The sequence below is a fragment of the Mus caroli genome, unplaced genomic scaffold (genome assembly GCF_978045245.1).
Source record: "Mus caroli unplaced genomic scaffold, Mus_caroli_1 scaffold_6, whole genome shotgun sequence".
In the NCBI taxonomy this organism is placed as follows: Eukaryota; Metazoa; Chordata; class Mammalia; order Rodentia; family Muridae; genus Mus; species Mus caroli.
This window is the reverse complement of record NW_028227261.1, coordinates 25,305,071-25,314,502: the sequence shown is the minus strand read 5'-3', so window position 1 is coordinate 25,314,502 and position 9,432 is coordinate 25,305,071.

Genomic DNA, 9,432 nt, shown 5'->3' with positions numbered 1-9,432 from the left:
ACTGAAATACCCTTGACAATCTCAAATTTAATCTCAATCTTCATTGCTACAATTTCCCCTCTTCTGTTCTGCCTTGGGTGCCTTCACACCGCCTTCCAACCTCCAGGCACTGATGGAAACTTTGTAACTTAGGTGTTTGGCTTGATCTATTTCTCACTTCTCCCTCTGGCCACTCCTCTCTGACTCCTCTTTTTCCATCCACTCCCTAAACGTGGGTGCTCTCCTAGTTTCTGTTTTTAGCCCTCTTTCTCTAGACGTTCACACACATGACTTCCCGACACTCACCTCTTCCATCCAGAGCTCAGCACTTTACCCTTGATTCACCCATTCACTTCTACTCATCTCCTTCAAGGTTTTTCTTCAGGCCTCTCCTGTTTCAAGTTTCTCTTTATTCTGGTTAAGGAGTCCTAGACAGAGCTGGAGCTGATTAATCCTCTCAGTTCCTGCCTGAAATAGTCTTGAGTTTAGGCTTACGATACCAACGGTGATCTTCTGACTTAGTCTAATGCCTTCTGTAGGGAAGGGAGTTCACCTGCATGCTCCTTAGAGCCCTAAACTCGGGCTGGACCTTTCTCTCTGTGTTTTAATACTTTCCATACTGTAACTTGTGTTGTCATATTCTGTGTATTTGTCTTATCTGAAAGTTTTTATTATAAACTTGTTGAGGGCAGTGTCTACATTTAGACATTTTTTTTTCTTTCTACCTTATGCCACCTGGCACAACGTGCTTCTAATAATATACCCTTGGCCACTGAATATCCCTTTGGGTTAATTCTTTTCTAAACAACTCTATATCAGATTCAGCTTTCTCCTTAAAAACAGACTCTCACTGGGCAGTGGTGGCACATGCCTTTAATCCCAGCACTTGGGAGGCAGAGGCAGGCAGATTTCTGAGTTTGAGACCAGCCTGGTCTAAAGAGTGAGTTCCAGGACAGCCAGGGCTACACAGAGAAACCCTGTCTCAAAAAAACAAAAACAAATAAACAAACAAATGCATATACTCTGTGGGATAAGGATAGAGGATAATGTTACAGTGTCCACTTAGGACCCCAAGGCCTTGGGTTCTATTCCCACACACTAACAGAAATAACAACAATGTCAGTAGCCAGGCTACATTTTTTTTTTCAGTAGTGTTTCATCAGCTACTGAATAAAGTGAAACCTCTAGGTGGATCCTCAAGGCCTGCCAAGATACGTTTCAGCCTACATCTTCAGTCTTATCTGTCACACCCATGATCCTTCAACTTTTTTGATACTCCTCTTCAAGTTCTACTCCTTGAAGTGACAGGGAACCTTTAGAGCTTTCATTCTGTTGGGGGCCTGAGTGAAACCTTCAAGATGCTGCTCCCTCCCAAAGCCGCCTTCAGCCCTGCTGAAAGTCACCTTGCCCCTGTTCCTCAACACCTTTAACCTCCTCCTGGCCCTGCTTACCAAACACATGGAGCTTCAGTACCACGGTTATAAGCCTTACCCCTTCCTTCCAGTTAATTGACTTTATTACCAGCCATGTGTGAAGACACTTCCATTTAGAAAGGTAAAACTGATTGTCAACCACACCGCATCTTTTTTTTTTTTTTTTTTTTTGACTGCATTAAGCTGTGGAAAACATCACTTAAAGCAGTAATCATGTCTAACTCTGGATCACTCCCTCACTGGCATGGCGTAGTATACTTTGTTTTCAGTACTGGGATTAAACCGGGGTCTTACACATGCTAGGAAATGCTCTCTTGAGCTACTCCTCCATCTCGCCAGTACATATTTTTAAATGAATATGTTATTGTCTTCATAAGAACAATCCTAGCTGGGCAGTGGTGGCACACGCCTTTAATCCCAGCACTTGGGAGGCAGAGGTAGGCAGATTTCTGAGTTCGAGGCCAGCCTAGTCTACAGAGTGAGTTCCTGGACAGCCAGAGCTACACACAGAGAGAAATCCTGTCTCAAAACAAAAACAAGATTTATTTATTTATTTATTTATTTATTTATTTATTTAATGTGAGTACACTGTAGCTGTCCTCAGACACACCAGAAGAGGGCGTCAGATCTCATTATGGATGGTTGTGAGCCACCATGTGGTTGCTGGGATTTGAACTCAGGACCTTCAGAAGAGCAGTCAGTGTTCTTACCCAGTGTGCCATCTCTCCAGCCCGAGAAATCCTGTCTTGAAAGATTAAAAAAAAAAAAAAAAAAGTCACCAAGGGACCCTACATGGGCTACATGAGGGGATCTTTTCTAAAAGTAAAAAAAAAAAAAAAAATTGACTTTCTGATCTTCAGAGATAAAACTATAAGCTCTACTTATGAGGCAAATGATTTTTGTGGAGGAAAACCAGAAGACACTAATACTCTAAAGCAGATGATCTTTTGTGGCCTAGCTTCTAAAGAATGAAAGTGGAGGAGGCACAGACTTTTAAACAGTGTTCTGCTCTACTAACAGGAGTCCAGGATCCACCCATTAGCCCATTATAACTCTCACCACAACCTCCTCAAGTAGCCTTTATGTCCCCGTTTGACACGTGACAAAACTGAAGCTCTCAAGAGGTGTGCTGGCTGAGGTCAGGTGGCTCAGTAATGTGCAACATGCTCAAAGGCAGTATGACTCCACAGCAGAAACTCTGTCCCACCAGTGAGGAAAGAAGGAAGTGAATAGCTAAGAGGCAGGCTGGCACTTAATGATCGATGCCTAAACCAGATCTATTAATTAGGAGTAAGAGACATAACTGTAAAGTGGCCTAGAATGGGTGTGTCCGCACATCTCTGTGGCAGGGCCTCTGTGGGAAGCTCAGCTGCAGGTTGAAGATGGCTAGGGTGGCTAGAAACTGAGTAAGAATAACCAGTGGAGGTGGAGGGACTCCCCGGCTGTGCTCAGAGAAATCTGCTTCTTCCCTCCCGCTTTCATTCAGTAAACAGTTTTGACCATGGAGTGTGTGCCAGTTGCTAGGCTTGGCGGTGGCAATTCAGCGGTGACGCTGCCAGCCTGGTGAGGGATGGGGAGGTGTGCTAGACACTGGTTGGACGCATCCCTCCCCTGCCCCTCCCCCATGCCTTGCATAGTTTTTGGTCAGGCAAGGTCTCCTTCTTCCTCCTGTTGCCATACTCTCTGGTCTCTTGCATCAGCCGTGTTAAAGCCACTGATTGGCCAAAGCTCTTTTGATTCCTTTTAGACATGTCTAGATCACATCTGAAAGGTTTTTTTTGAAACTTCTTCAATTTCAGACCCTGTCAGACTAAAAACCTAACGGGATTCTCATCTATTTTTTTTTTCAGAATTAATTTTATGGCATCAAATTCTTGAACCTTTGTATTATAATGCCTTTACATTGTAACCATTCCAGGCACTATGGTTTATCACTCCTTGTGCCCCCCCCCGAACTCTTACTATTTTCCAGCTCCCCAGTTGCAAAACACAGTTTCTGCCCAGGGAAATCTTGTAGGAAAGAAGCCCCTCTCGCTCCGATTGGATTGGCTTGATAAAACCAAAGGAGACACTCCACACACCCACCAGAAGCTTACTCACGTTCACCTACTCATTAAAACAGCCATTGTGTGAGGTCCCGAACAAGGACCAACCCTGACTTCACCTCTTTGAGTTGTTACAGACCCCCCAGAAACAGAGTCAGCTCCGATCCTAACAGCGACTCGGACGCTTGTTTTTGTCTCTATTCACCAAATTAAGCCCCTTCCTTTCCCAACTCTTGAATCAGTTTTATCTACTAAATCAAGGAAGTTCGTTCGAAAGGAGATCTCTCTCCGCTCAACGTGCAGAGTTTGTCTTGATAAAGTCACTTCCCTCGACTGCACATTTTGGATAGAAAACGTCAAGTTTGGAAAAGCTCATCTTTCTTAGTAAAATATGAAAGCTCATCTATTCTGGGTGCTTTCGGGGCAATTAGCTGGACTTTTCTAGTTTGATCAGTTGAGCGAGCCCGCAGCGCCCCCTGCAGGCCAGATCTTGCTATAGCTCAGCCCCGGTGAACTGAAAAAGGCTTCCTGGGCCGCTCCAAAAGATTCTGTACAGAAGATTGTCAGGCCCCATATCATGGCGTCAAGGTCTTAATAAAAAGACAGGCGGTGGCTAAGTAAATATCCTGGCTGCTGAAGAGTCTAGCAAGAAATAAGCTTTCATAAAACTTCACAGCCTAAATATTTCTCCCATTGCTTCGCTAAAAACCCTCAGAAGTCTGTCTGCGGCATGGAGACCAGATGTTAAGGTCCAGCCAACCGACACTTTAACAGTCTAATCCAGTGGCTTGATTAAAAAAAAAATTGTTCCCTATGGTGCCCTACTACCTATCATGATGGGCATAGGGGGTGAAGGGTGGATGCAGTCCTAGCTTTTTAAACCGTGTGAAATCAGAACAAGTCATTTCTCTCTGCCCCTGTTTCCTGCTGTGTCAAAGCAGGGCTGCTGTTAGCACGAAAGCTAACGCAGAACTCTTCAACAGGGCAGCCGGGGTTGTTATTTATATTGCTATTTTTCCCCAAAGTATCCTAGGCAAAAGCGGCAACACTCCTCCCCGACCCCCTTGGTGCTCAGCAACAGGCTCTTCTTACGTAAATCGCAGCGGCCAATGAGCAGGGATGTGGGCGGGGTTTAGAATAAGCCAATAGGAGCCTGCAGCGACGCTCTGGATAGGACCAGGCATGTTTCCAGGCTGACCAGGCAAGCGAGTCTCCGAAGCTGTTGAGGAGACCTGAAAGGTCTTTAAAATCTTCTTGCTCTGCCTATCAACCGGGCTCTGATTGGTCTAAAACTCAGCGCCTGCCTCTCCTCCCGCCCGCTCTGAGCAGGAAGGGAGCTGGTAGCACAAGGCTTGCTTTTATTTATTTATTTATTTATTTATTTATTTATTTATTTTAAATATTTGAGACTAGGTCTGTACACCAGGCCCATAACTCAAATCGGGAACTCAAACTTGTTATGTATCCAGAGGCTGATCTTAACTTTATGATGGCCCTGCCACAACTTCCCAAGTATCTGGGATTGCAAGTCTGTGTTGCCTCCCCTGGTGTTTTAAATCTCTACTCATTTTTTAAAAATCCATTTACACACTTAAGTGCTTCGATGTGTTACATTTTTAATATTAAAGAGACCCTTAAGCACGGCGTGATAATGGTTGCTCAAGGCCACACTGGGCTACAGAGTGATTTATCTCGGAAACTCAGTAAGTGCTAGTATCAAAAATAAATAAATAAATCAAAAGTGAAAGAGAAGCCTGTTTGTTATTTAAAGACCAGAAAGGAACAACTATTGATTTTCCTACTTTAGGCCCCTGAGTAGGTGGCTTTCCAGACCGGGCTGCATGATCTTTGCAGTTGTGTTTTTTTTTTTTTCCCTCCGAGACAGGGTTTCTCTGTATAGCCCTGGCTGTCCTGGAACTCACTCTGTATACCAGGCTGGTCTCGAACTCAGAAATCTGCCTGCCTCTGCCTCCCAAATTCTGGGATCAAAGGCATGCACCACCACAGCCCGGCTTGTATTTATTGTCTTTTTTTTTTTTTTTTTTTTTGGTTTTTCGAGACAGGGTTTCTCTGTATAGCCCTGGCTGTCCTGGAACTCACTTTGTAGACCAGGCTACCCTCGAACTCAGAAATCCGCCTGCCTCTGCCTCCCGAGTGCTTTGTAAGCTCTTACATAATGCAGGGTGTCTTGTAGCCCAGGTTTCCTTGGTCTTTTGTAGCGGGTGGGGGGGTGGGGGAGATGGGGGGGTGGAGGGGTGGGGTGGGGAATGACCTTGACTGACTGGTTGTCCTGCGCACAAACTGGAGTGCTTAGATTATACCCCTGTGCTATCATCATTCTGGGCTCTTCAACTTTTAATTCTTTACAAAAAAATCAGCAGTTTATTTCTTTTACGTTTATGTGCCTGTGTGTGACCTGCGGAGCACAAGGTGCCCTCAGAGGCCTCTGCTACACGAGACCTTATCTTAATCAAAAACATTTGAGCGTTCACCTAGGTATGATTTCTCTTGTGACACTGAGGTCATCAGCCGGTAGCTAGACTTGTCCTGTTTTCAGCAATCATGAAGCACACGGAGCATTTCATGTATCCACATTATCTATAGGAATCCGAGTCCAAAACCTCCAGGAAAGATCTATCCCCCATTCCTCAATATAGCTGAGCCTGGCGGCCCACGCCTGTAAACCCAGCTCCTGGGGAGGTTGAGGCAGACAGATCATAAGTTCAAAGGCCGGGTGGAGAGTTTAGTGAGACCCTGTTCCCCAGTTCCAAAATGAAAAGTAAAGAGATGAGGGGGGCTGGAGAGACAGCTCAGCAGTGAAGAGCACCAGCTGCTCTTCCAGAGGACGGAGGTTCTAGCACCCAGACAGTGTCTCACAGTCACTTGCAATTGCGGTTCCAGAGAGTTCAATGTCTTCTTCCAGCCGCCACAGGTACCAGGCATGCAAGTCGTGCATAGGCCTACGTACATGCAAGACACCCATGCATAGACCTACATACCTGCAAGACACCCACACACATCGGAAAACTAACTTAAGTAAAACCAAGAAGTGCACTTTGAGGCCAGACATTTGGGGGAAGGGAGGAAGACAAGGGCTGGGGTGTGAGAAAGCACATGTGAGTGTGTGTTCTCATATGTGTCAAGGCACACCTGTGGAAGCCTAAAGGCACTGTGGTGGGAGTCAGTTTTCTCCTTCTACCATTTGATTCTGGGGTGCAATTCAGGTCCTTATGGGGTTGGCAGGTGCCCTTAAGCACTGAGTCATCTCGCCCACCCCCCTTTCTTGTGTGGGGACCAAGCCCTGGGCCTTGAGCCTGTTAGGCCACCGCCCCCCCACTGGGCTCAGTATCCTCGACTTCCTTCTACTTTTGCCAGTGCTTATTGACCTTTGCTCGGGGGTCAAGGCATAAGGCAACCACAGGAGTTTCTAACTCCCTTTCCCGACTTTTCTCCTCTCCTTTAGGTTAGTAGTTAGGTAATCATTAACTCCCCACTCCCGCTTAAGAGACAAGGTCTACTACTTTGTGCAGCTGGCATTAAAAACTTGGGCTCAAGCCTGGTGTGGTGGCTCAGACCTTTAGTCCCCCCACCCCCGTCCCCGCCCTATACTCAGAAGGCAGAGAGCTCTGAGTTTGAGGCCAGCCTGGTCTAGAGAATAAGTTCCAGGATGTCCAGGGATACATGAAGAAACCCTGTCCCCCAAAACCAACCAAACAAACAAACGAGAAGAGAAGAGAAGGGAAGGGAAGGGAAGGGAAGGGAAGGGAAGGGAAGGGAGAAGGGGAAGGGGAAGGGGAAGGGGAAGGGGAAGGGGAAGGGGAAGGGGAAGGGGAAGGGGAAGGGGAAGGGGAAGGGGAAGGAAAGGAAAGGAAAGAAAAAAGAAAATGGGCTGGAGAGATGGCTAGATGATGGCTCAATATTTAAGAGCACTGACTGTTCTTCCAGAGGTCCTGAGTTCAATTGCCAGCAACCACATGGTAGCTCAAAACCATCTGTAATGGGATCCAATGCCCTCTTCTGATGTGTCCGAAGACAGCAATGGTGTACTCACATATATAAATAAATCTTAAAAAAAAGAAAGAAAGAGGGGCTGGAGAGATGACTCAGTGGTTAAGAGCACCGATTGCTCTTCCAAAGGTCCTGAGATCAAATCCCAGCAACCATATGGTGGCTCACAAACATCCGTAACGAGATCTGACTCCCTCTTCTGGAGTATATGAAGACAACTACAGTGTACTTACACATAATAAATAGATAAATCTTTAAAAAAAATAAAAAAGGAAGGAAGGAAGGAAGGAAGGAAGAAAGAAAGAAAGAAAGAAAGAAAGAAAGAAAGAAGCCGGGCGTGGTGGCGCACGCCTTTAATCCCAGCACTTGGGAGGCAGAGGCAGGCGGATTTCTGAGTTCGAGGCCAGCCTGGTCTACAAAGTGAGTGCCAGGACAGCCAGGGCTACACAGAGAAACCCTGTCTCGAAAAACCAAAAAAAAAAAAAAAAAAAAAAAAAAGAAAGAAAGAAAGAAAGAAAGGAAAGAAGGAAGGAAGGAAGGAAGGAAGGAAGGAAGGAAGGAAGGAAGGAAGGAAGGAAAAAAGAAGAAAAGAAGGAAGAAAAGAAAGAAAAAAGCCTTAGGCTCAGGGGATCTTCTAGCCTCAGCTCCTAAGTAGCTAGGATCAGGAGTTGTTGCTGTCACAGAAAAGAGTTTTAATGCTCATTTATTGAGTAACATCTTTCTGAGTACTATCAGGTCAAAGTCAGCCAATTTGTGTAAAGCCGGGAATGAAACGTTGAGAAAGAAGTGACATCCCCTTAGCGTGTGCTCCTTATTCTCTACGCTCCCCGACTTACCTCCAGTTGTCTATTTGCACTTGCTAGAAGAAACGTAGAAACATAATTTATTCACTTTTAAATTTTAAGAATTCTGTTTAATGTGTGTAGGTGTTTTACCTGCATGTATGTCTGTAAACCATTTGCTTGCCTGGTGACCATGGAGGCCAGAAGAAGGCATTGAATCTCCTGGAACTGGAGTTAAAGATGGCTGTGAGCCATGGTTTAAAGGCTGGGATTCAAACCTGGGTCTTTTGGACCCTAAACACAATTTTAAAAGGTAGTGGGGGGCTAGAGAGATAGCCCAGCAGTTAAGAGCATGTGGTATTCTTACAGAAGACCTGTGTGCAGTTCCCAGCACACACATGGCAGCTCACCGACATCTGTAACTCCAGTTCCAGGGTATGAGAGATTCTCTCCTGACTCTATAGGTACCATGCATGCACATGGCTCACATAATACATACACACATACACACATACATACATACATGTAGAGAACACACACACATAAAGTAAAATAAATCTAAAACAAACCAAAAGACTTGGGAGCTGGAGAGACAGCTGAGCTGCTAAGAGCATTTGATGCTCTTGCAGAGGACGCATGTTTGGTTCCTGGTACCCACCTTGTTGCTCACAACCATCAGGAACTGCCTGCCGTTCCTTGATTGGAGAGTTTGCTTCTTTTCCTGGCCTCTCCAGCACTAGGTGCCCACTGGCAGTGTGCTCAGACATACATACAGACATGCACACAGAAAATAAATTAATTAATTAAGCTTCACAAAATCATAGATCCTGAAATGTTCAAGAGCTTCCGGGTCCCCAGTGGAAGATACAGATTTCTATTTAAAAGCCAGCTGGATAGAAGCTCTGAGATAGAAGTTACACATAATATTTGGTGTTTTGCCATGGTAAAAACTAAAATATCTACAAATCAAAGCAATTGTGTATGGCTGTCCACGCCAACAATTCTAGCACTTGGGAGGTAGAAGCAGGAGGATCAGAAGTTTGAGGCCATCCTGGGCTACATGAGACTGTGTGAGAAACAAAAATAAATTTATTTCCATAACTAAATGGATAAATGGGTTACACACTTGGAAGAGTCATGTCTTTTGTGGACCTATGTATTTAGTTCATTTGTTCCTTCTCCCAA